At 42.2% G+C, this 21,269-nt stretch overlaps 1 long non-coding RNA gene across 2 annotated transcripts in view; it reads right to left on the bottom strand.

Annotated features, from left to right (window-relative positions):
* Positions 1-1,592: 1,592 nt before the first annotated feature.
* The window catches only part of LOC137851741 (uncharacterized), a 76,691-nt gene continuing 57,014 nt past the window's right edge, over positions 1,593-21,269 (bottom strand). For both annotated transcript variants that reach the window (XR_011093416.1, XR_011093415.1), the window contains 2 exons: positions 17,244-17,451; positions 1,593-2,079 (listed from right to left, as the gene is read on the bottom strand). This is a non-coding gene — a long non-coding RNA (uncharacterized lncRNA). The remainder of the gene's footprint in view (positions 2,080-17,243; positions 17,452-21,269) is intronic.

Raw genomic sequence — 21,269 nt, 5'->3', positions numbered from 1 at the left:
AGTCCTGTTTCTGTTCATCACAGGCTGGTACAGTAACATGTCGCATTTGATGACTTTGCAGCATAGATGTCAGGAATGCAGCTTGGGATCACCTCCTTCTACTGAGAGTTCAGTTTGAAGGGATGAGCAAGTAATTTTTCCTGGGTGGACAGAAATCTAAAGTCTGTTTTCTAACACTCTTACAGACACTTCTCTGTCCATCGGCCTGTCCTGCCAACTCTGGTGTGAGTGTGAAGTTGTGGCAAGAGGGGTTTCCCGTTCCTATTTGACCTGGTGGACACCAGCTTTCCTAGGAAATTGCTGATGTTGCTGAGGAGGCAGCAGTATCAAAGCCCTAGATTCTGAAAGCAGCAAAGCAAGCTAGAGGAAAACTGTATGTCCGGGTAATTTTCTTTCTTTTTATTTTTTCATTCTTCACTTGTAAGAAAATCTAAGTCTTTAAACCATTTGTTTGAAAACACAGCTTTATGGAAATGCTTCTGGGTGTGCTCCTTCCCCTTGTTTGCAACCTGCTTAACCTCGCTTCAGCTCTAGGACACCTATGCTCGAATTTATGCTTCCCATGATAAAGCGGCGTTCTTTCGGTATTCTCTTCTGTGACGGTTGCAGGTGAGGTTGAAAAGAGTTGTCAGTACGATTCTTCGTTTCCTTTGCAGTATCCAAAACTCCGTATTACAGCGGATCTTCTCCTCTGATCTGAAAAGCTTCACAGGCCAAAAGAGAATTGAGATGAAGAAGGAAACAGAGAATGCTGACCAGTATTTCCAGTTACCACCCGTAAGTGTTGTGAAAGAATCCGGTGCATTTCTGTAGTGGTAGAAAGTTAATAAAGTCATGATCGTGCGCTTGAAGGCAAGCAATGCTATAAAAACGAAGAATGCAAGGCCCTGCTTAAGGCCAGTCTTCAGGCTGCTTCTCAATCAACAGCTCATTGGGTTGTTCCACAACCTCATCTCCGCTTGCTTAGAAGTTGTGAAGGTCGGAAGCACACTCCGTGGTTTTCATCCCCTCTGTGTATCTTTTCCCTGACAGCAACTTCTGTCTTGGCTCTTCACATCCAGCCAGAGCAGTTTCTTTGCCTCCGCAACCTGCAGGCTGTCCTCTCGTGTGTACCTGTGCTGGACTGAGGGTAATGCTTGTGACGCACACAGATGCTGTATTCACTAGCACTTTTAGAAAAGAGAGCAAGAAGCTAACCTGCGCAGCAGTTTCTTAGGTTTCTGTATATCTATCTATCTATCTCTCTGCACATATATTTCATTACTTATTTACTTTTTTAAAGATCCTTTAAATATAGTAGATCCTTTAAGAAAGCTTACTTGTCCTTCTCCTTTACTTGTTTTTAATGTTTACTTTTCTAACCAATCCTTAATGTTACAATATTGGATTTATTTAGTTCTCAGTCCTTAGAAGTTCTCAAAGCACATCAGTGATTTCTGTATTTCTCAATCTTTCCATCTGCATTGAGACCTCTTATCTTAATTTAGGTATTAGGTGAAGAAGAACACTGAAACCAGCTGAAGCTGTATCAGCATAGATGCTTCTGTGCTAGGAAGTAATTCCGAGTGCTTCCACGGTGTACTTTAGACAGGTTTGCTCTGGTCCTCTGGACTCAGCATCCCCAAGGGATATTTCAAAGCTCTCTGAAGGACCCGTCATTATCTCTGACACTGCAGTCTCCATTAGGAAGGGGTAAATATGCCTTGCCCTTGTGCAAAGGAACTACTCAGTTAGCTGTTTCTAACCCAAATCTCTTTGTTGTCTTCTGTTGACAGACACCACCCGGCTAGCCAAGCTAAACCACTGAAAACGGAAGGAGTGGGACATCTTCAAAAGCCTGCTGCTGCTTCTAAGCAGAACTGCGATGTAGGTGGGGACACAGCAAGAGGACACGTCCAGGCCACGGTGGAACTGCAAGGCACCTGTCTAAGCCACAGAACGAAGTCAGCGATTCCCAGTTGCAGACTGTTGCTCGCCTAGTGACACAGCAGCTGGAGCGCTTCTGGTTGCTGCTGATGGGTTCTCGTGAATCAGCCAGGGATAGCAGCTATGAGAACGACTGAAGCAATCTGAAGATACCTGAAAGAAAGAAAAGAGGAGGGAAGAAGACAAGAGGGGAGGGAAGGGGAGGGAATAAAAGGACGGGAGGGGAGGGAAGGGGAGGGGAGGGGAAGGGAGGGTAGGATAGGGTAGTGTAGCATAGCATAGCATAGCGTAGGGTAGCGTAGCGTAGTGTAGGGTAGCGTAGCGTAGTGTAGTGTGGTAGAGGGGAGGGGAGCGTAGTAGAGTATAGGGTAGTGTAGGGGAGCGGAGTTTAGGGGAGTTTAGGGTAGGATAGGGGAGGGGAGCGTAGGGGAGCATAGGGGAGGGGAGCATAGGGTAATGTAGGGTAGTGTAGCGAAGGGGAGTGTAGGGTAGTATAGGGGAGGGGAGTGTAGGGGTGTGTAGGGACAGGGAGCATAGGGGAGGGGAGGGCAGGGGAGGGGAGGGCAGGAGAGGGTAAGATAGTGTAGGGGAGGTTAGGGGAGGGTAGGATAGGGTAGTGTAGCATAGCATAGCGTAGGGTAGCGTAGTGTAGTGTAGTGTGGTAGAGGGGAGGGGAGCGTAGGAGAGTATAGGGTAGTGTAGGGGAGCGGAGTTTAGGGGAGTTTAGGGTAGGATAGGGGAGGGGAGCGTAGGGGAGCGTAGGGGAGGGGAGCATAGGGTAATAATGTAGGGTAGTGTAGCGAAGGGGAGTGTAGGGTAGTATAGGGGAGGGGAGTGTAGCAGAGTGTAGGGACAGGGAGCATAGGGGAGGGGAGGGCAGGGGAGGGTAAGATAGTGTAGGGGAGGTTAGGGGAGGGTAGGATAGGGTAGTGTAGCATAGCATAGCGTAGGGTAGCATAGCGTAGCGTAGCGTAGCATGGTAGAGGGGAGGGGAGCATAGGAGAGTATAGGGTAGTGTAGGGGAGCGGAGTTTAGGGGAGTGTAGGGTAGGATAGCGGAGGGGCGTGTAGGGGAGCGTAGGGGAGGGGAGCATAGGGTAATAATGTAGGGTAGTGTAGCGAAGGGGAGTGTAGGGTAGTATAGGGGAGGGGAGTGTAGGGGTGTGTAGGGTAGTTTAGGGGAGGGGAGTGTAGCAGAGTGTAGGGATAGGGACCGTAGGGGAGGGGACGGGAGGGGACTGTAGGGGAGGGGAGGGGAGGGGAGGGAAAAGAGGGGATGGGAGGGGTGGGGAGTGCTACCATAAATAAAATTGCCAAATACATGACCTTTTGGATCCGGAGCCAAATATTTGTGTTGCTGAAGGGATGCAAGACACAGACTCCTGATGGCTCTTGAACAGGAGGCGTTTATTGCCCTTTTTCACTCCTACATGTCCTCTCCCCGTAGCCCCACGTGCTGTCCACGCGCCCGAATCTATCATACAGTTGGTCAGAGACCCTCAGACACGCACCTGGAGCCAGCCAGCAATTGCCCACTGCCCAAAGGTCCTCTTTAGCACTGTAGCCAATTCTTGATCTCAGCCTGGCTCAAGGTTTTGTTCCTACCACTTGTTTCCTCATTACCTCTAATTCAGGGACCTGCGAAACAGCGCGAAGCCACCTGAAAATTCCCTCCCCACGCGTTGCCATTCATTCCACAACCTGATTTATCGCTGCCATCCGCGCATTGCACAGTGCCATGAAAGCTTTGGCGTGCACAGAGGTGGCTGAGGATTTTCAGAAAGAACTTTCCTTAAGAACTGCATCAAGACTTTTGCTGGAAGGCAAAAGATCGGGTGATTGATTAACGTAGGGAAGGCAGCTGAGCAAGGGAAGCATCTTCCAAACTTCCAAATATTTCCTGGATACAGAACTACAACTCCTCTGCTCTCCGCTTAGGAGTTTCTGTCACCTGCTTAGGAAGCAGAAGCAGTAAGATGGGATTTAGAGGATCCAGCTGAAGCGTCAGTGCCAGTTAGAGGAAACCATCAATGTACGGGGTTTGAAGAGAGTTGGACCAGTGTTCCAAGGAACATGTACTAGTGCTGCATATATATGTATATAAATATCTCTACAGCTGGCTTGTATCAGACGTAGAGTGGCCATCAGGACTAGGGAAGCGGTTGTCCCTCTGTGCGCGGCTCTGCTGAGGCCGCACCTCGAGCACTGTGTTCAGCGAAGAGCTCGAGGTGCTGGAGCGTGTGCGGAGAAGGGCTCTGAAGCTTGTGAAGGGTTTCGAGAACAAGTCTGGTGAGGAGCGGCTGAGGGAGGGGTGGCTTCTGTGAGAATAATCTAGAAGCTGCCCCATGTTTGGGAAGGGCCCCACTGTTTTTCAGAGATGAGCCAATAAGCGATGTTGTTTTGCGCCTCTGTGAGAGCATATTTAAGACAGGGAAAAAAAACAACACTGCACTTCACGGCAGCTGGGAGAGTGAGAGGAGTGAGGAACAGCCTTGCAGGCGCCAAGGTCAGTGAAGAAGGAGGGGGAGAGGTGCTCCAGGCGCTGGAGCATAAGTCCCCTGCGGCCTGTGGTGAGGACCATGGTGAAGCAGGATGTCCCCCTGCAGCCCATGGAGTACCACGGTGGAGCAGGGATCCACGCTGCAGTCCATGGAGGAGACCACGGTGGAGCAGGTGGACCTGCACTGACGGAGGCTGCAGCCTGTGGAAGACCCCTGCCCAAGCAGATTCTGGGCTGGAGCTGCAGCCCGTGGAGAGGAGACCACGCAGGAGCAGGTGACCTGGCAGGAGCTGCTGCCCGTGGGGGAGCCAGGTTGGAGCAGTTTTCTCCTGAGGGATGGACTCTGTGGTACGGACCCATATCTGGAGCAGTTCTGGAAGAGCTGCTGCCTGTGGGAAGCCCACGCCAGATCAGTTCATCAAGGTCTGTATTCCGTGGGAGGGACACCACAGCACAAGGGACGAGAGTGACCGAGAAGGAGCGGCAGAGTAGAAGTGCTGTAGACTGACCATAACCCCCATTCCCCCATGCCGCTCGGGGGGAGGAGGTGGAAGAGGGTGGATGGGGGGGGAAGGTGCTTTTGGTTTCTTTCCTTTGTTGCTCACTTCTCTAGCTTGTTAGTAATGAGCAATAAATCTTACTATCTTCTTATGCTGAATCTGTTTTGCCTGTTACAATAATTATTGTGTGATTTTCTTGTCCTTATCTCAACCCTTGAGCCCTTTTCACATATTTTCTCCCCATTCCTCTTTGAGGAGGGGGAGTGAGAGAGCGGCTGTGGTGGAGCTCGGCTGCCCACTCGAGCGGAACCACGATAGTCATATATAAGAAAGATTAAAAGGATAGTTTGTTTACAAGTAGGAAACACCTCCAAGGGAAACGAAGTGTTATAGCAGAGTTAGTACAGAAGAGTTATGTGAAGACCTAACAATTAGGAAGTGAAGCTAGGCAAGCCCATTTAATCAAAAATGCAAAGCAGAGAGTTTTGAAGAAGTTCACTGGTACTTGAACATCAGCTACTAATTTTTCTTGCACAGAGAACCTCAGATCGTTTTGAGTGATGATTATATTTCTGAGGCTTCTCTCAAGTGCAAGAAGAACAGACCACGTTAAAAGTACATCTATTACTGTGATCTGTAGCTACACTGTTCTCTTGCTTTATAGTTCATAGTAATGACACTTAGAGAACCCTCTCACTGCACGTTTGGGAAGAACACAGCTGTTAGACATCATAATGCATTTAGTTAATAACAGGTTACGTAGCACTATATAAACAACACAGCTTAGTCAATTACAGGACAACCACTCTAGCCAGAAATGTTATTTCTGTAGAAAGTAAAAATGACTGGAATTCTCATGCTCCACAGTAGTGTATTTCTCAGTATGGCTAAAATAAAAATTTAAAATAAATAAATAATAAAATGTTGGGATTAGAAAAATGAGCCACAAAGTTGAATTGAAAAGTTAATAGAATATGTCAGTGCATATGTAAGTATATACACATATATATAGATACACAGATGCACCTACAGGCATGTGTATGATGATATGCAAAATTAAACTCTGTTCCTTTCACTTGTGTCTACATCAGCATATATAAGCTCACAATGAACGAGGCCATGAGACCCAGAGAAAGGATGGTATCCAAAAGCAGCTGTACAACGGAGGTTGAATATTCCCTCCTACTCAGAAGTGTCCTGTGATGGTGGGAGAAATACAAATTCCACACACTGAACTAAGTCTCTCTGAGATGTTATTTTCTGTTATTAATTAACATATTAATATTAATTATCTTTTTCTGTTATTAATTAATACCCAGAATTACCAACTCCACTGACAGAATACCATAAACCAAGCTTAACATAACAAAAGCAAACAATTTATTTGGCTCAAAATTAACATTTTACCTCTATAGGTCAGGCTACAAAAAGGATAAAACAAAAGCCTTGTTGGCAGCCATAACCACATTTTCACTAACTCTAAATAGTCCCCTCCTACTCACTGAAATTGTCCAGATACCACACCTTAGTGTCCTCCCACTGAAATGGACTTCCCTTTGGTAGCAGTAACACAAAGGAAAAATGCCTCTTACTTCTCTAATCACAATTAGTGTTAGCCTGCCATATGGAAGATACTACTACCCTTCTCTCTGTTGCACAGAGGATAGATATACAGTGACTCTGATTCTGAAGTAAAATTACACATTTGTACCAGGTTTTCCTGACAAGGTCGTGCCCATGAGGGCCTGCAGTGTGCTGCATGTGGCGATGCTGGGGTTGCCCTGTGCTGGCCCCAATGACCCCACCACAGGGCATGGATGGGCCCAGCAGCCATGGGTGGGTACCTTAGGAACAGCATCTTAGGGGTAACTTATCCCTAAATTAAGGATTCTTCAGCACTTGTGGCTTGTTTGCTTTTAAATTGTGATTCTGGTTAACAGAATGGATGTAAGCACTTTACCATTTTGCCAACCAAGAGTGAGATTAAGCTAAATCCTGGTTGCATTCGGGGTCTTCTACAGAGCCCCGGCAATAGGGTTACCTTCCCAAACTGAAGGAAAGGACAATTTAGATGCACATCTCAGCTTCCCTGTCCAATGCAGCTAGTAGCTTCTGCTCATAGGCCACAGGTGGAGTGCCACTGGAGACCCGTAACCGACCACGAGGCCCCAGAAGCTGTGAACCTGGAGGAGCCGGGCCTACTACTATACTCCGGCTGGCACAGCCTGAGAGACACTCAGTTAAAACATAGACATGTTTGTTACTGAGCTGAAATTACTGAAAAGGAATTGTAAAAACAGACTCTAGAGAAAGTATTGGAAAGCACTGTAGTATTAAAATCTTTTGTTATATACCAGTGGGTCCAAAAGGTCCAAAATTTAAGCAACTGACAGATTTGGGAGCTCCATGTAAGCAGATAATGCAAACCTAAGTCTTACCCACTTGCTGTCACAGATTGCTAGTGAAGGGGAAGAACGTGAGCTGCCAGGAAAGGTAGTGCTTCTGAAGGCAAGCTCAGCTGCTTCTACTAAAGGCAGTCTCAGCTCAGCTCCAGCTGGCACCACCAAACTATGGTGGTATGGATTCCATAATCCATGGTAATAAATACAGATTTGTATTTCACAATTATTTTATGTGTGTATTTTAAAACAGAAAGATGCAAACCCTGGATGGGATTCCAGAGGAACAAGATTGACTGAACTTCCACCAAGTGTGTAGCTACCTGTGTACAGTCTCCCTTTATAATGTCTTTAATCACTTCCCAGGCTATTTAAATGAAAGCATTTAAGAGACTAAATTAAAACATTCTCTTCCTAGCGCTTCTCAGATAACATCACATATTATTAGAACTGTAACCCACAGAAGAACTTATCACCTACTCCTTGAAATGTCATTGTTAAGAAAAAGAAATTTAATCCATTTCTAATTATTTTATTTGGATCAGTTGAATTTAGGGAATATATTCTTTCTTTGTCTTGTTTATGAAGCTATATGCCATGGTGTTTCTTCACACTAACATTTTAAATAGAAAGAGTAATTATATCTGCTTTCCTTCAGATAATCTAGATCAAACAGAGAATGCCTGTTACTAATTTAGTCCCTGCATATGGTGGTAGTAGTGGGATTAACAGTGATTTCAAAACTTCACATATAGCTTGTTTCAGGAAAACATTGCAAACGTGCACATTAGCAATTTGCTTCTATATTTTTAATTTTATTTTTTGCAGCACTGTCACTATTTGAGTCCCACTGGCATCACTAGGACTTCACTGGGAGTATTAGGACAGTAGAATTGTAGGCATATCCATTTTTGCGCAATGGAAGCAGTAACACACGGGCAAAAATGTGTGTAACTCAACAGGTCACTACTGAGGAGACAGCTGTGTTGCCATTGTGTAGTATACAACCCCAAAAATTCTTCTAGCAGGCTTTGAAGCATTGAATATCTCAAAGTAGGAGAACTAAATCATCTCAATAAACATCTCCTATATTTTTAAAGTATGAAATTCATCACCATAAGATAAAAGTTTCACACACTCACTTAGAATAAAAATATCTAATTTGCATAGACATGCCAAGAGTTACAATTGGTTAAGAACAGGTCTCAGGCCTGACAAAAGGATACAACAAAGACAGTAGTTGATGTCTGGGAATAGCAGATTAAAGGATGAACAGATGAGACCCAAGTGTTAAACACAGTAATATAAAAAATAAAAAAAAAATAAAAAAAATCCAGAAAACCCAGTAACAGAATAATCAACAGGGAACAAAACAGTTTCTGAAGTGAAATATTCTGTCCATAAATCATGACAGCTCCCCCTGAAGCTGATTTACAACACAAACATGACCAAAAAAAAAAAAAAAAAAAAAAAAGGAAATGTGGAAAGCAAAACCATACAACTACAAAATAAACTGCAGGTTTAGTAGAAACACAAGAGACTTCTGACAGCCTTTTAAATAACTCTGAGGAGAGCTTCAGTCTTCTGAAATTGAATTCTTATGAGTGAAATAAAAACAGCCAACCCTGAAATTTTAGCAAATAGTTTTGAAAAAAAAAATCAGCTTCTAAATCTAGTACAATTTCTTTCCTACTTCATTTTATGTCAGAAGATTGCTTTTTAACTAAAAAATGAATTAACACTTAGCTATGCTTTGGAGACCATTTAAGTCAATAACTGGGATAAAGATTCCATATATACCCATATAATAAAGGACTAAGTCAGTCAAGAGTAAATTTCACTCTAAATATATTGGTTATATTGAATTCTACTTTTAGTCATTTCACAAAGATATTTCATACTTGCCATGTCTTAAGAAGAAGAAACAAAATAAGAGTTCCTAAATTTTAATAGAAAATATTTAAGCATTTGATTAGTTGCTGACGGAAAAAGAGATATGCTCAGTGAGATTTTAAGACGTTCCTGATAGGAAAAATAATACTAATTGACTTTTCACAAAACTACAATTTTTCAGTACAACTTCCTGATGCATCTCAAGTGTGCTTCTACAGTAATTTATTTTTCCATCTTAAAACATATGCCATGGTCCTCATTAGAGCATTTGAGAGGCACAAAATCTCCACTATGCTGAGAATAACTACATCTAGTGCTGGTAAGTCTTCTGGGATTTCAAGCAGCCAGCTTCTGTCTTATTTCCTTTAAAAGAGAACTACTTCACAGAACAAGTAAATGCAAAGAATCTATTTTCATGCGTCTGAAGGATATATTCCATTTACATGTACACTACCAAATAGCTTTTACCTTCACTAATTTCTCAGATCTCAGTTCCATTATCAGACATACTGCATATGTATTAGTACACTCTCAGACTCTGAGAGAACTAATTCTGGGGGTAGGGTTGTGGTTGTTTTTTGTTTTGTTTTGTTTTAACATGTCCTCCCCTCCCCCAAGACAAAATCAAGGTGAGGTACAGAGCATAATTCAATTCAGAGACCCAACCACCAGCAGGATAATACTAAGATAAGTGTTCCTCCAACATGTACACAGCTCTACACTTCTGCTCCAGCAGGTTTTGCACACCAAAACTATCTATATAAGGTGTCATGTGCTCTATATTATGCCATACAAACAGGAAAGGTGCAGTAGAGCATCTGACTTCATGTGCTTTGAACTGACGAAACACTCCCAGAAATCTTTTCTGGCCAGAAAAATGTCATGGGGACCTAGACAGACATGAGTAAACACAACGAGTTGCTCTGGAGAGTGGCTTTGACAGGAAGGGGCCAGGTCACTACGCAGTACTTTGGCAAGATCATGGTAACTTCAGCAGTGCCTCTGGGAAAGAAACACATACACTGAAGCATCTCAAAAAAAATAAAATAAAATAAAAAGTAGAACAGAGCTACAATCCACTCAACAAACAGCTCCACAGCCACGGATGACTGAAGTAGTAGGATCCTGGCTGGAAGATAGCACCATACTTCTCCAAGGGCCACAGACACTGGAAGACTGGGGACCACTGACACTCAGCCATTTTGTCCAAAAGTCTGTGGGGGACTTCCCATACCAGTGTGATGGAGAAAAAAAGAAAGGCAAGGAGTTTTCAAAGAGAGAGTGGTTAACAAAAAAAACCTTCCAACCAACCAAGAAATCTAAAACACCACACAGAAAATCTGGTGCAATGTAACAAAATGAAGAGAAGTTTGGTTCTTAAGCAGCTAAAATAATATATAAATATAATAAATAAATATGATATATATAATATAAAAATAATAATTATATCAATAAATTGAAAATAAAACCCAACAGGATAGTTTGCCCTAACAATCTTCTGTTGAAAAGAAAAAAAAAGTTTATATGGAATGCAGAGGAGACCAATAAACAAGATTCATCATTTGTAATGGTTTTCAATCACAAAACCCTTCTGATAAAGTAAGCTAGAAATTTCATCTGAAGGTCTACCTAGCTCTTTTGCTATTAAAATTTTATATGCTTCTCTTAATAAGCATACTAGTAGACATAATGTGAGATAAAACAATATCCAAGTCACTATTACTCATTCCACATATCACTTAACACTTTTATGTATTTCAAAAAGCCAAATCATATTACATCTGAAATAAGAACAAGCGTAGGAGGAATAAGTCAAATTATTTATCAAGCAGAGAAGTAGATTTACAGTATTGATGTGGAATAAAGGACCTGAAAGGGCTACCTTCTTCCTGAACCTTGAAATGACTATTATTTTGCCTTCTTTATGACCTCAGAAACAGATCTTTTTAATGCTGCACTTAAAAGTGCTACTTTTCTTAGTATAAATTCAGTTAAAACTGAATTGTCTACTACCTATACACCAGACAAAAATTAATTAAGAACTGAATTTCCCAGAAGAAGGATTTGGCACAGTCTGTACCCATATTTCCCTTGGGCTCGTAACATCAAAAATACAGTATTTTTCTGTGTGGTTTCAAGGATGAGCTCTGTTCAGCTTGAGGGTAGCCTCTACTTTACACTTTTCTTTTACACAAGAAGAGAAAGATTTATCCCATTACTGTTCCATCATGCTCTCCACTAAAAACCAAAGAGAGAGTAGATTATCCCTCAGTATCATTTTCCTCTTTGAAATTGAAAAAGAACACAATAAAAAGGAGATATATTAATCAAAGAAAGGGGGGAAATGGTGTTTATGGAGAAGAAAACAACTGAGCGTAAAACTAACACAGCCATACCAAGCTAGAAATTTGTGGTGGTTTTACCCAGCTGGGCAGCTGAGCTTCACAACCACCCTCTCACTCCCCCTCCTCGAAGGGAAAGGGGAGGAAATACAATGGAAAGGGCTCAAGGGTTGCAATAAGACCACTCACCAATTATCATCAGGGGCAACACAAACTCAGCACAGGGAGATAAGTGTAATTTATTACTTATTACTAACAAGCTAGAGCAGCGAGCAAATAAAAACAAATTAAGACACCTTCTCCCCATCCACCCTCTTATATATCCTCCCCCTGAGCGATGCAGGGGAATGAGGAATGGGGGTTGTGGTCAGTCCCTAATACTTCGTCTCCGCGGCTACTTCTCAGTCACTCTCTGCCCCTGCTCCACATGGGGTCCCTCCTACAGGATGCCGTCCTTCCCCAACTAAGCCTGCAGGGGGCTGCCCACAGGCAGCAGCTCTTCAAGAACTGCCCCCACACGGCTCCGTCCCATGGGGTCCATCCCCCAGGAGCAAACTGCTCCAGCACGGGTCCCCCACAGGCGGCAGCTCCCCCCAGACCCCCTGCTCCTGTGTGGGCTCCTCTCCACGGGCTGCAGCTCTGACCCAGGGCCTGCTCCTGTGTGGGCTCCTCTCCACGGGCTGCAGCTCTGGCCCAGGGCCTGCTCCTGCGGGGGCTCTCCATGGGCTGCAGCCTCCTCCAGGCCACATCCACCTGCTCCACCGGGGGCTCCTCCACCCACGGGGGGGCTGCAGCATGGAGATCTGCTCTGTGTGGGACCCATGGGCTGCAGGGAGACTGCTGCTCCGTGCCTGGAGCACCTCCTGCCCTGAGCTTGGGGTCTTCAAGGCTGGTTACCTCCCATTTTCTCAATCCTCATTCCCACCTGTCTTTATTTATTTATTTATTTATTTTCCTCCTTCCTTAAATCTACTCTCCAGAGGCCCAGCCAGTGTCACTGGCTCAGCTCTGGCCAGCAGCAGGTCCCTTTTGGAACCATCTGGAGCTGGCTCTGATCTGACAAGGGGCAGCTGCTGGGCTCTGTTTACAGAGACCACCCTTGCAGCTCCCCTGCTACCAAACCCTTGCTATGTAAACCCAGTACAACATTAAAAAAGCAAGGAAAGATCAAAAGACATTAACATGACATACACATTTTTTACAGTGCACTCTCACAGTCTGACAACCCAGCTATAGTGACGGCAGGAATATTTTTTTCCCTCTGCTAGTATAGATATGAAGTGTTAAGTAATAGCAATAATCAGTAGGAGTAGAAAAGTTGGTTTCACGTATTTTGGAGTGACCTAGGGAAACCGTATTGAAAAACCTTAAGACCAGACAGGGCAAACCCATGTGGACATCAAATGCCATGCTTCTTTCTCTCACTCCCAGCCAAACTAGCTTTTTTTTTTTTTTTTTTTTTTTTTTTTTTTGACCAGAAGTATCCATTAATCATTGTTTATTTGGTTCCAATATTTTTAACCCAAAATGTTGCATTCATGTGTGAAAGGAATAGATAAAGTAATTTCCCAAAAGTGAGATAGTGCCTTTTTTTTTTTTTTTGTATGAAATTAAATATTTCCATTTGGAAATGAGAGCAAGGCACGCAGTGCAAGTTGCAGTTTGCAAGTACTATACTCTATAACCAAATCTTTTCTGCTATTTTCAGTTCCAATGATGCATAAAAGGCTTAAGTAGGGCAAAGGATTCATACAGGTACTTACACGGAAGAATGCCAAGACAGACATGATAAACCACAAATGTATTTTCTTCCTTTACAGAGCAAGTTTTTATGCTGGATATAGAATAGTAACCGCATATCTCTTCAGGAAATTACTGCTCATAGCTTCTTTTGAAAATGCTTAAAGAGTAGCTCAGATTTCTTCCTACTGATATTCCTGGGCATCATGAACTCCAAGTGGCACAGTACTGGATCATTAGTAGCTTGAAATAATTTTCAAAGCATGTATTTATAAAAGCAGATATCATTGTACCCTGACTGATTACTTGACAGACCTATCTAGGACTTCTGAGGAACAAACAACTGTACCATGATATGTGAAATGTCCCCAGTCATTCTCTTTCTAGTAATAATAAATGAGTTTTTCTGGCTTTGTATCTGGAGATTGCAAGTTTTTCCTGCACAAGAGCATTTCAGAAACCTATTTATCTATGTCCCCTAGAGAAAACAAGCTAGCCACAAAGGGTGGTTTAAGAGGTTACATAATGACATTAACTACAGACTACTTAATAGCTATAAAACCTGCAAGAAAATTTACTGACTTGCCGATTGCCTTCATTTAAAAATAGGAGATTTTTGTCCCTTCCGAAATCTTAGTTGTTCAGCAATTTGAGACACAGAACCCCTGCAAGCACTGGGTGGCTTTGTTCTGTTTCTCTAAGACCATGTGGCTTTCTGAATGAATGGTGAAGAAACATCACCAGAAGCAATTAAAAAAAAAAAAAAAAACACACACACATGGTTTTGCCTTTTCAATGTTAAATTAATTACATATAAACATATACCCAAGATTCATGGAAAGAAATCTCATTAAGAGGTTTCTGCATAAGTACCAATTAGGGCCCCACTGCATGGATTTTATAAAAATAAGCTTCTGAGAGGTTTTGTCTATTGGAGCCTGAAACAGTCATGTTAGCATCACTCTAGATTTGGTTCTCAGAAATACATATTTTTGACACTCTCTTTACACACCAGTGTTATGTGGAAGTAAGTATCAAATTAAAAATGACAAATGCTGTTTCCTACTTAGGCAAAGATCATATATATAGGTATTTCAAACATTAACAAGTTCCACAGACTGACCCTTAAATACTGACGTGTTGTTTTTTTTTTATATCCCAAAATACAGGCCTATTCTTCTCTACATTTATAGACCAACTATATTAACAGCCTTGGCATTCTAAAAGTTTATCATCATTCTCAGCTAATTCTACAAAAAATACAGGTTGGTGAACTCAGAAATGATGAGATTAAAAACAAAAACACAGTATCTTAAAAAAGATTCAGCCACAACTGTGGGATAGAAATTTCACGGGTTGGGACTTACCTAAATTTGAGAATGAGTATGAAAAAAAAAATAATAATAATGTAAAGAAAAAAGCTTACATTATTATATAATGTGGGAGATGGTGTCAAAAGCTTTACTGAAATCAAGATAAACAATGACTACTGCTGTCACTCTCCTCTTTTCCAAGCTAAGGAGACCCAGCTCCCTCAGCCTTTCCTCATAAGGGAGATGCTCCGAGTGGACCTTAATCTTTCTCATGGCTCTGCACTGGACTCTCCCAAGCAGTTCCGTGTCCTTCTTGAACTGAGCAGCCCAGAATAGGATGCAATATTCTAGATGCGGTCTCACCAGGGCAGAGTAGAGGGGGAGGAGAACTTCTCTCAACCTACTAAGCACACCCCTCTTCATACAGCTCACGATGCCATTGGCCTTCTTGGCCACAAGGGCACAGTCCTGGTTCATGGACATCTGGCTGTTCGCCAGGACCCCCAGGTCTCTCTCCACTTCAATGCTCTCCAGCAGGGCAATCCCCGGCTTATACTGGTGTCTGGGGTTGTTCTTGCCCAGATGCTGGACTCTACACTTGCCCTCGTTTTATTTCATTAAGTTTCTCCCCACTCAATTCTCCAACCTGTCAAGGTCCCACTGGATGGCAGCACAGCCTTCAGGCATGTCATCCATTCCTCCCAGTTTAGTGTCATCAGCAAACTTGCTGATGGTGCACTCCATTCCCTCATCCAAGTCATCGATGAGTATATTGAACAATACCGGATCCAGTACCAACCCTTGAGGGACTCCACTAGATACAGGACTCCAACTCGACTCCATCCCATTAACCACAACCCTCTGGCTTCTTCCCTTCAGCCAGCTGACAGTCTACCTCACCACCCGTGAGGTTTGTCATCTACAAATTTACTGAGGTTGCACTCAATCCCATCATCAGTATTACTGATGAAGAGATTAAATAAAACTGGCCCCAATACTGATCCCTGGGAAACACTACTTGTGACTTAAACCAGACTTAAATCCATTCACAACAACCCTTTGTATCCAGCAATGTATCCAGTTTTTCACCCAGTGAACTATGTGCCAGTCCAAGCCACAAACAGTTTCTCCAGAAGAAGGCTGTGGGAAAGTGTCAAATAGTGCTAAAGTCCGAGTAAACGACATCCACAGCCCTTTCCTTATCCACTAAGTGGGTCAGCTTGTAATAGAAGGAAATCAGTTTAGTCAGGACATGCCTTTTATAAACCCAGGCTGACTAGGTCTGATCACCTGTTTGTCCTGTACATGCTGTGTGATAGCACTTGTGGTGATCTGCTCCATAACATTCCCTTATACCAAGGTCAGATTGACAGGCCTGTAGTTCCCCAAATCCTTCTTCCTGCTTTTACTGCAGATGGGATTCACATTTGCTAAATTCTAGTCAGCCGGGACCTCACCAGTTAGCCAGGTCTGCTGAAAACTATTCCAAGTGGCTTGGCAAGCACTTCTGCCAGCTTCTTCATCACCCTCGAGTGGATCCCACCCAGCCTCATATATTTGTGGGTGTTCAAGTCTTATAGTAGGTTGCTAATTAAATTTCCCCTTGGACTGTAAGGCCTTAATTCTGCTGTGTTCCAGCTCAGCAGGCTGGATAACCTGGAAAGAATTGGTCTTCCTGATGATGACTGAGGCTAAGAAGGCACTAAGTACCTCAGCGTTTTCCTTATCATCATTTTCCCTCACATCCAGTAAAGGATGGTAATTTTCCTTAGTCCTACTTTTCTTGTTTATGTACTTACAAGAACATTTTTACTGTCTTTTATTGTAGTAGTCCAGTTAAGCTCCATTTGGTCTTTTGCACTTCTAATTTCCTCCCTGGATAACCTCACAACATCTTTGTAGTCTTCCTGAGTTGCCAGCCCCTCTGCTCAGACAGGCTGGTCTTCTTCCTTGTTGGTTTGTCTTTTCGCACATAGCGACAGTCAGTTCCTATACCTTCGAGATTTCATTCCTGAACAATGTCCATCCTTCCTAGATTCCTTCGCCCTTTAAAACTGCCTCCCAAGGGACTCTTGTCAAGCAGGTCCCTATATTGGCCAACATCAGCCCTATGAAAATCCAAACTAGCAGTTCCACTGACCATCTTCCTTGCTTCCCCAGGAATGGAGAACTCTATCATGTCGTGATTGTTCTGCTCAAGATGGTCTCCAACCAAATGTCACCCATCACCCACAAGACCCTCCTTCTTAACAAACAACAGGTCAAGTGGCACACCTTCCCTAGCCACAGTTCCTTCACCACCTGCATCAGGAAGTTATCCTCCATACATCCCAGCAATCTCCTAGTTTGCTGCTTCTCTGTTATACTGCATTGCCAGCAGATGTCTGGGAAGTTCAAGTCTCCCATGAGAACAAGCACTAGCAATCATGATGCTTCTTCTAGATGTTTACAGAATACGTAGTCTGCTTTTTCATCCTGGTTGGGTGGTCTGTAATATACTCCTACCACAGTATCTCCTCTGTTGGCTTTCTCCTCGACTTACCCAGAGACACCTGACCCTTTCAACATCATAACTAAGTCAGAACACCACCACACAGGCCAGAATTTCCGTCATGTAGAAGGCTACCTCACCTCTTCTTTTAGCCTGTCTCCTGCTATGATGGGTCCTTCCTCTTCAGTCTGCAGAGCAGTGAAGCAGTTCTACAAGGGCTCCTCAAGCTTTGGGGGACGTTCCTTCCTCTTACTGGTCCTTGACGTTGCAAGCTTCCATTCTTCTGCATTATTGGTCTCCTTCTCTTCTGCATGAGCTGGTCGGGAAATTTTTGGCTGTCTGAAGTAACTAGTAGTAGAGTGTTTTCGTTATATAGATGTAAAGACCATCATAAAATGTAGTCTTTCTGCTTCTGTAAATATATGTAAATTATGTAAACTTTCATGTAAGCTTTTAACATTTTGGTTGCATTACTTCCTAACGGGATAGTTTATTATATGTAATAATGCACATAATTAATGTAATATACATGCAATGTATAATGCAGTTTTTAATTTAATACTTTGTGAATTCTGCAGACCAACGGAAAACTTAAAATTAAAGATTGACATGCTCTGTTTCCTTTCCAGGCTACATTTTCTTCTACTATCTCTGTTCATTTTCATTCATCTCAATCTCAGCATGTCAAGTTCTCAGATGGAACAGGGCAACTGGCAAGACCAATTGTTCTCTTTTTCACTTGAACACAGAAAGTAAGTGAATACTTGTTTTTCTTTCAGCCTTGCTTTGGTCCAAAAATCAAAAATGTGAAATTTTATACACCTGTTACTGACTAGTGACTCCAAAGACATTCAACATAGATCATTCTGAGAACAGGTATTTCTATAGTACCTTGCTTTAAATCGTATTTTTCTTAAATACAATTTTGATTACTGAAAACTTATTTCTGTTTAAGTCGCTTCATTTTAGTGTTGTTTTGATTTATACTGTTTATATTGTACCCAACATGCGGAAGAAGGAATGAAACTGTAAGTACTGCATATAGTACAGTCATAAGTTAGTAGAAAAAAAATCAACATTTTTATTTTAGACTTTAATCACATTGTCTTCAAATAGCAAGCTGAATGCTTAACTAGCTGGAAATTTGGTTGTAATATTATGAGGAATTTTCACATTGTAAATTTATTTAAAAATATCTTAAGGACATAATCTTTACAAATGAGTATTCTAGCTGAACATCACTGCTGTCTAAAAAGACGAGAGTCATAACCACATTGCAAGCCTCCCTGCCCAACTGTGTAAGGGCTTGGCAATGTGAGCCTCTGCCTGGAGCCATTCAGTTCAATATCAGAAGCAAGCTCGTGTTTCAAGGACAGAAGCCTCTGAGCAATCTCTCTGTTACCAAATTTGCCAATTTCAAATTGGATCGTAAGTAATCTGTAGATTTCTGAGAATGCTTCATGTCTACATTACTAACTGCAAAAGTTATCTGTATTATTTTGAACAGCATTTTGCAAGGATCATGGCAGTTTGTTTGTCCTTTTTTGTTTTTTTTTTTAATGGCAAGGAGTTAGAACTAGAAGTTGTCGCCTGAGGCATTAAAAAGCAATGCACTGCCAAAATTTCCACCACCTCACCAGCTTTTGTTTTCAGTGGTATTCTCTCACAGGATAATAAGTAGCAGCCCTTATCTGGTATTTCCTTTCATGATAGCAAATCTCATTTTCCCTTTATTATCAGGAAGCCTTTCAGACAACTTTTACCAATGTCATTTTTCTATTGCACATGTATTATTTCTTTATTTCTTCTCACATTTCTTCAGACAGATAACTGCTTTTTCTAAAACAAAACCAAAAAAACTGTCTGATATAGGCTACAATTAAACAGGAAATTTCTTATTGGCTATAATATCCTAAAAGTGAAAACATTTAATTATATGACTACCAACTTCGTTCTTCATTATTAGAAAAGAGCCCTTATATCTTATCCTTCTTAGCCAGCATATCCCCAGTGACTTACTAAGATTTACACCATTCTCTTCAGTTAGTATCATCTCATTAATTGTATTCATGCAGACGGCACAACTTGGAGGAATGGCTGACAGACCAGAGGATCATGCTGCTACCCAGAGGGACCTGGACAGGCTGGAAAAAAGGGCTGGCAAGAACCTCGTGAAGTTCAACAGGAAGCGCAAAGTTCTGCATCTGGGGAAGAACAACCCCTTGCACCAGTACATGCTGGGTCTACAAATGTTTTTCACCCAACCTTTATTTTTACATATTAGTAACTTCCATAATACACTTATTTGACCCCAGGTGCATTGGCTTTTGGCTATTTTGGATGTTTTTCAGCCTAGCCCAGAACCTGCCTTCAAATAGAAAAGAGCTGAGATGAATCCTGCTACAGAGCCAGCACTGTCCTGACAACCTTTTCCAAAGGCAAAACATTTTCTCACAGTTGACTCAGCTGCACAGGAACAAATCCCAGAGCACTGCAGCACAAAGCAGCAGGGCTTTGCTCCCCCAGGCATACAAATATATTGGCTCAGGCATAGTAACACACAAAAGGCCTTGCTATGGGAATACTTCTACTTAGGTTAGGTTAACTGAACACTCTGATCCCAGCACTAATTAGCTCAGAGAAGTTTGCAATAGAAATATTCCCTATGTAAATGTTCACACCATCAATGCCTTCCTATGCACTTTTTACATTGCCTCTCTGGGACTAACAGGATTGAATGGCTGATGGTCACAAAGCTAATTCTGACTGCTGAGAATGAAATATTACAGAACACAAATATATGAATAGAATTGCATTAGGGAATAGAGTTTGAGTGGAAAATAATGATCAAATAGTAGCTTTTAACCTTTGGCTATCAAGGAGGATAGAATACGTGAGCACAGCAACACAAAAACTCACATCAAGGAATGGAGGGGCCAGGAAGCACCTGCTCAGTGCACTCGTAACAGTCCAGTACATAAAAGTTGTCTTTCTGTCATATGACAAAAATATCCTAATGCAGCTGCCTCTAGTAAAATATCTGACATTTATGTAACCTTTTGGGGTTGAAATCCCGTTTTTTTTTCTTTAAGCCATGTACGATGATTTACAGTGTCAAACAAAAAAAACCCTGAAGTCACCAGTTGTCTTGTATCAAAGGTTGTCTCTCCCTTTTATATCAAACTAGAAAACAAAACTGGCTTAGAACTACAACCCATTGGACATGATAGAGACATTGTTAATCTTCAGCAGGAATCCTACGTCACTCAGTAGGTCGTCTTCTTCATCAACCAAATGGAGAGGTATGGCTCCTGGCACTTAACCCACAGAACTTTGTGTCTTACACATCAGTCAGCTGTGAGCACAGTCTCCTCTTGTCATTTCTGAACAGGCCCGAACCTGTATGGGCTCACTGCTTAAGAGGGAATGTGTTCAGGCGTGAGGCTTGGACCTTTCACATAGAAGACTGTGTGCTAAACGAGAAAGGTCTCCACTAAATCTCACTCTGAAGAAAAGCATTCCTTGTGGAAAATGATCTTGCTTATGCTTGTCAAATATATATAGTTTGTATTATATAAACAGCAATCTGTCTGTGGCACCAATTTTTTGTTATTGGTAGCTTACACTTTGCTTTACCTTATCTTACAATTCTTCCTTTGGATAAAAACATGCAGTTCTCCACCTTCCATTTCAAACTAGCATGATGCTGTGATTTCCATCCATATTTTGCTTTTAGTTCCCTTGTCAAAAAATATTTTTCAAGCACATCATATTCAGTTTTCAGTGCTATATGTTTTCTGCTTGCTTATTCATCTACTATGTACTCTGTCCCTGCAGGCATCGCAGTACTGGAGGTACTAAAGTGGTATGCTTTGCAATTACAGAGTGAGATTTGCAACATCTTTTCTAGGTTCCTGTTTCTATGAAACTCATGCTGACACTCCAGGACTCCTCAGTCTCATGCTTCAGTTTTCCTTACTATTACATTTCCCTCCCTACTGTTTCCTTAAATGAAACTGGTTCAATACTAATATATAACACAGTTCTGTGCCAGCATCTCCCTATTTTTATATCGATGATTTCAACTAAGTCACGTAACAGTGGATTTTATTTTGAAAAGATAGGAACAGAAGACAGTGGTTCAGTCTTGTTAAAAAACATGAACA

The sequence above is a fragment of the Anas acuta genome, chromosome 2 (assembly GCF_963932015.1).
Source record: "Anas acuta chromosome 2, bAnaAcu1.1, whole genome shotgun sequence".
Taxonomy (NCBI): Eukaryota; Metazoa; Chordata; class Aves; order Anseriformes; family Anatidae; genus Anas; species Anas acuta.
Note: the sequence above shows the minus strand (reverse complement) of the source record. Positions and strands in the feature narration are given on the sequence as shown.